General features: G+C 41.2%; 1 long non-coding RNA gene across 1 annotated transcript; it reads left to right on the top strand.

Annotated features, from left to right (window-relative positions):
• The first annotated feature begins 665 nt into the window (after window positions 1-665).
• On the top strand, window positions 666-3,555 carry LOC309698736. The gene is made up of 2 exons (XR_014274169.1): window positions 666-809; window positions 1,438-3,555. It is a non-coding gene; the product is annotated as an uncharacterized lncRNA (long non-coding RNA).
• The last annotated feature ends 3,020 nt before the right edge of the window (window positions 3,556-6,575 follow it).

Raw genomic sequence — 6,575 nt, 5'->3', positions numbered from 1 at the left:
GTGATCCACAAAAATGCATAACAGTAATCTATTTATACTGCCCACCCCTAATTCAAACCTCTTGCCAAGTTTGGTGCCACTGGTTTACTGTGAGCAACTCCCAGCCTAAAACGCTAAAAACAATAAAACCCTAACCTTACTTACTCTAAAATCTCTACCGTTGGCTAAATTTATATCGTTTCTACCCTATTCCGTTTATACCGCCCACCCCTAATACAGAGTATACAAAAGGGATAAATAGAATAAATTGGAATAAGAATACGAATACAAAGGAACAGGGGTTATGCTAAAAATCCAGTATTATTCCAATATTAATCCTAAATCTAAACATGCAGATATGACCTTCATGTTTGACTCACTCCCAAAAGCAGCACCTTTATAATAGATCTGAGAGTAAAGTATAATTGGTACAAAATGTCTTCTTTAAAAGGCACTTCAGGATTTGAGTTTATCTCCTCTGTCTTGTTTCAAAACCTTCCGTTCTAAGAAATTCAGAGAACTTTTTTTTTATTGCAATCCAATGTACAGGTCCTGTGGTGATAATACAATATTATAAAGACAACACATGCAATGAAAATGCGTTCCTATATCGTGCTTTCGAGGTCTCAGTGGCATAATTCATTACTGTATGCTCCAAAGGTAAAACTGTGTGTTGTGAAATATTTATTCACACTTGTAGTCTGCAGAGGTTATGTCTGACAATTAATTCAGACAAAATAATTACAAAGATCTGTTAGTTTATACTTAAACCACAAAGGAGCTCATTTCAGTATTCAGGTCAAAAGAGTAAAGAGTAAACTTTTTTTAAAGTAAGTACTGAATATTATATCACTTATTTATGCGCAAATGTTTAATAAAGAAGAACGCTAAAACATTACTGTTGGCCACATACTGGCAAAGTTATGTGCCATTAGCGATGTTAGTACTAACTGGGTTTTAAAACCTTTACTTTAAAATATACGCCGCTATATATATACCTGACATTAATCTTACAGAAAATGTGATACTTTTATGGATAATTAAAGTCAGTCATATATCCACAAACACAACAAGCTGAAAGTCAGTGAATGCTGCCAAATATCACGGCACAAGCAGGATCCACTGCACTGTTAATGTTAGCTATGTTATATTGCTGCCTCTGTTCGGTGGTGTCGAGCCAAACGGGCTTTAATGTGTGTTTGAACGAGCTGACGGTTCACTCGTTAAGCTGAAAGAAAGATGCTTTAATCACAGGAGTCACACATGTGTCCACTGGGAACTCTCCTTGTTGAGCACTCGTAATAACACAAACACTAAATCTTCCTTCTCTTGTGCTGTTGTGTAGCAGTGTCTACACCTGAGACTGTCACCTGTCTGTCTGTCCTGCACTCTCTCTCTGATTGTGTAATAAAAGTATAACATGTATTTATAAGTTACACTTGTGTTTGAATCCTGCAGCTTATCACACATTTGATTTCCATGTGTGACAACTGCAAGTGTCCAGAGTGAGGACAGACTGAGGGACCCACTGCTGCACATCACCTGTGAGGCTTTGCACCCCTGATGATCCACCAGGAAAAACTCAGCAGTGTGTGAGGAAGAGGAGGAGGAAGAGCCAGCAGCAGCTGACAGATGGAGAGGATAGACAGACTGTTCCCTGTTTGTGAAGGACTGCTAGGAAAGTTTAAAATAACTAATTGCCTGTCCTGAATCAGTCTCATTAGGTAATGTTCAAAATATTTTATCATTCCAGTGTTTTCAGTGTGGGAGAAAGTACTCAGGGCCTTCAAGTTACACACTATGAAAGGCAGAAACAAGTTTAATATTCAGAAACCTAAAGTATAAACCGGATTGCAACAAAGTTGGGACACTAAACAAATTGTGAATAAAAACTGAATGCAACGACGTGGAGATGGCAAATGTCAATATTTTATTCAGAATAGAACGTAAATCACAGAACAAAAGTTGAAACTGAGAAAATTTATCATTTTAAGGGGAAAATATGTTGATACAAAATGTCATGGTATCAACAAATCCCAAAAAAGTTGGGACAAGGCCATTTTCACCACTGTGTGGCATCTCCTTCTTCTTACAACACTCAACAGATGTCTGGGGACCGAGGAGACCAGTTTCTCAAGTTTAGAAATAGGAATGCTCTCCCATTCTTGTCCAATACAGGCCTCTAACTGTTCAATCATCTTGGGCCTTCTTTGTCGCACCTTCCTCTTTATGATGCGCCAAATGTTCTCTATAGGTGAAAGATCTGGACTGCAGACTGGCCATTTCAGTACCCGGATCCTTCTCCTACGCAGCCATGATGTTGTGATTGATGCAGAATGTGGTCTGGCATTATCTTGTTGAAAAATGCAGGGTCTTCCCTGAAAGAGATGACGTCTGGATGGGAGCATATGTTGTTCTAGAACCTGAATATATTTTCCTGCATTGATGGTGCCTTTCCAGACATGCAAGCTTCCCATGCCACACGCACTCATGCAACCCCATACCATCAGAGATGCAGGCTTCTGAACTGAGCGTTGATAACAACTTGGGTTGTCCTTGTCCTCTTTGGTCTGGATGACATGGCGTCCCACATTTCCAAAAAGAACTTTGAATCGTGACTCGTCTGACCGCAGAACAGTCTTCCATTTTGCCACACTCCATTTTAAATGATCCCTGGCCCAGTGAAAATGCCTGAGCTTGTGGATCTTGCTTAGAAATGGCTTCTTCTTTGCACTGTAGAGTTTCAGCTGGCAACGGCAGATGGCACGGTGGATTGTGTTCACTGACAATTGTTTCTGGAAGTATTCCTGAGCCCATTCTGTGATTTCCTTTACAGTAGCATTCCTGTTTGTGGTGCAGTGTCGTTTAAGGGCCCGGAGATCACGGTCATCCAGTATGGGTTTACGCCCTTGACCCTTACGCACAGAGATTGTTCCAGATTCTCTGAATCTTCAGATGACGTTATGCACAGTTGATGATGATAACTGCAAAGTCTTTGCAATTTTTCGCCGGGTAACGCCTTTCTGATATTGCTCCACTATCTTTCTGCGCAACATTGTGGGAATTGGTGATCCTCTACCCATCTTGGCTTCTGAGAGACACTGCCACTCTGAGAAGCTCTTTTTATACCCAATCATGTTCCCAATTAACCTAATCAGTGTTAATTGGTCTTCCAGCTCTTCGTTATGCTCAAATTTACTTTTTCCAGCCTCTTATTGCTACTTGTCCCAACTTTTTTGGGATTTGTTGACACCGTGTAATTTTGAATCAACATATTTTTCCTTTGAAATGATACATTTTCTCGGATTAAACTTTTGATCTGTCATCTACGTTCTATTCTGAATAAAATATTGACATTTGCCGTCTCCACACCATTGCATTCAGTTTTTATTCACAATTTGTTTAGTGTCCCAACTTTGTTGCAATCTGGTTTGTATGTATCAGCAGCAGAATGGACCTAAAAATAAATGTACTTCTGCCCAGTTTGACCCATTTAGCAGAAACCAGCCTATCTAAGGCTCTGATATCTATTCTGTATGACTTAAAGCAGTTATGACAATAAAGGAATATTTAATATATCAGTCTACTCTTCATTTTATCAGAAACAGTTATCACAGCTTGTACATTTTCTTTTTATAAATGTATGTAAGCAATGAGCCAAATTTAGTAATGCCAACATACTGAAGGAACAGCATTTGTCTCCTATATATGATACACCTATAGATGCACTGTCAAAGACACTTGTCTTTGAGTGAAGATTTAAGGTGATAAGACATATAAATAACTGCAACTTGAATCTGTACTGAGGCTCAGTATTTGACACAGAGTTCATGTTCATTGCTGTAATAGCTAATAATGATTAATATAATAACTATAATGTTGGCCATATTATATTTACATTACCAAAGTGATATGACTTTGGTCTCATGAAAAACATTAGCTAATTGTTATTTACTAACTAATCTTAAATGACTGTTCAGTACAGAAATGAAGCCCAAAAATCATGTTTTACTGTCCTGTGGTCTCAGCCTCAGATACTTATCAAATCACACAAAGCTCTTGTAGAAACAAATGAACAAAATATGTTCTCCTTCATTTCTGTCAAACAAAATTGTATGACACGTTTCCAGCGGTTAGTATCATGGTTGCTAGGCAACCTGGGAAGCGCGACGGAGACTAGACTGTCCCATTTCACAAGCCTCTCACTTCCGCACGCACCATGCGTAGTGCGCGTACTTCAAGCGTGCCGACCCTGCCACAGCCTGAGAACCATCACAGACAACAGCGTCGGGGGCGGGGCTTAAGCTCGGACAGATCAAAGGCCTTTGCAACGTCACAACAAAGGCCTTTGCAACGTCACAACAAAGGTGCTTCGAAGGAGCCTCCAAATAGCATAAATAGAGCCTTGGCGACACTCTACACCAGTAAACTCCAAAGTCGGTCGGTCTAAAGTATCGCTGAGTCTAAAATACTGCTGAAAGTCAACCTTTATTAAATATGTCTCACGTTTATGCTAGAGCTAACGATCACGGTTCCCGTGCAAAGGTTCGCACAACTGAACAGCGTGCCCCCATTATTAAAATGCAACACAAGGATGTTGCACCTTGGGCACCACGCTTAGAGCGGTGGGACATAAATACAAATAAAAATTTACTCCCACCCCCCCCTCCTCTTCCGGTCAAACCACAGAAAACACAGCGTGCCCCCATTATTAAAATGCAACACAAGGATGTTGCACCTTGGGCACCACGCTTAGAGCGGTGGGACATAAATACAAATAAAAATTTACTTCCACCCCCCCCTCCTCTTCCGGTTAAACCACAGAAAACACTGCGTGCCCCCATTATTAAAAAGCAACACAAGGATGTTGCACCTTGGGCACCACGCTTAGAGCGGTGGGACATAAATACAAATAAAAATTTACTCCCACACCCCCCTCCTCTTCCCGTTAAACCACAAAAACCACAGCGTGCCCCAATTATTAAAAAGCAACACAAGGATGTTGCACCTTGGGCACCACGCTTAGAGCGGTGGGACATAAATACAAATAAAAATTTACTCCCACCCCCCCCTCCTCTTCCGGTTAAACCACAAAAACCACAGCGTGCCCCCATTATTAAAAAGCAACACAAGGATGTTGCACCTTGGGCACCACGCTTAGAAAGGTGGGACATAAATACAAATAAAAATTTACTCCCACACCCCCCTCCTCTTCCGGTTAAACCACAACAACCACAGCGTGCCCCAATTATTAAAAAGCAACACAAGGATGTTGCACCTTGGGCACCACGCTTAGAGCGGTGGGACATAAATACAAATAAAAATTTACTCCCACACCCCCCTCCTCTTCCGGTTAAACCACAAAAACCACAGCGTGCCCCAATTATTAAAAAGCAACACAAGGATGTTGCACCTTGGGCACCACGCTTAGAGCGGTGGGACATAAATACAAATAAAAATTTACTCCCACACCCCCCTCCTCTTCCGGTTAAACCACAGAAAACGCTGCGTGCCCCCATTATTAAAAAACAACACAAGGATGTTGCACCTTGGGCACCACGCTTAGAGCGGTGGGACATAAATACAAATAAAAATTTACTCCCACACCCCCCTCCTCTTCCGGTTAAACCACAGAAAACGCTGCGTGCCCCCATTATTAAAAAACAACACAAGGATGTGGCACCTTGGGCACCACGCTTATTAGAGACATGGAAATATTAACAGCAGTAAAATACAGATAACACCCCCCCCCCAACCGGTAGCAGCAGATAGCCGCCCCTCCCTGAGCCTGGATCTGCTGGAGGTTTCTTCCTGTTCAAAGGGAGTTTTTCCTTCCCACTGTCGCCATGTGCTTGCTCATAGGGGATCATTTGATTGTTGGGGTTTTATATTCACAACTGTTGTTGTGAAAATATTCACAACAACAGTTATATTGCAAAGTCTTCACCATCCATCAGCCATTACAATACAAATAATAAAAATCTTGAAATACATAAAAATGTTGATGTTTGATTTTGTTTACTTTAGTTTTGTTTACTACTACGTGTCTGATAGTGATTGTCTGAGTAGATAAAACAGTGGTCCTGTACCACCAACATCATTATGGAGATGTGTGAGAATGACTGGGAGTCAGACTGGAGGACTACTGTGAAATCAGAAAAAGCAGAGTGGGGAGGTACTTCCTGTACATTGCTTCTCCAGCTGTGTAAATTACATTTTTCTCAGCAGCAACAGCTTTGGGGTTAGGAGAATACCAGGACCAGTCAGTGCACAATGACCAATTCATCAGCTGCATAACAGCAGCTGGAGCCTCACAGCTGGAGCGCACTGTACTGAGTGAAACATTTTCACATTTCGGCGGCTCCGCTCTTTGTGTTTGTCTTTTTTGCGCTAGATTCTGAAGCTGCAGGTTTGATCTATCTTCAAACAACATTGACTGAACCAGCAGCAAAAGAAGATCCAAACTAGCTTCATGTTTCGCTTCACATAAACATTAAATAAACACCTTAAATTCCCTCTTACTTTTGCTGTTTTAACTCCACCACGATAAAAATCACACATCATGCAGAGCTCTCCGTCTCTCTCTCTCAGGAATA

This window comes from Aulonocara stuartgranti, assembly GCF_965226115.1.
Source record: "Aulonocara stuartgranti genome assembly, chromosome: 22".
Lineage (NCBI taxonomy): Eukaryota > Metazoa > Chordata > Actinopteri > Cichliformes > Cichlidae > Aulonocara > Aulonocara stuartgranti.
This window is presented reverse-complemented; position numbering and strand designations above follow the sequence as displayed.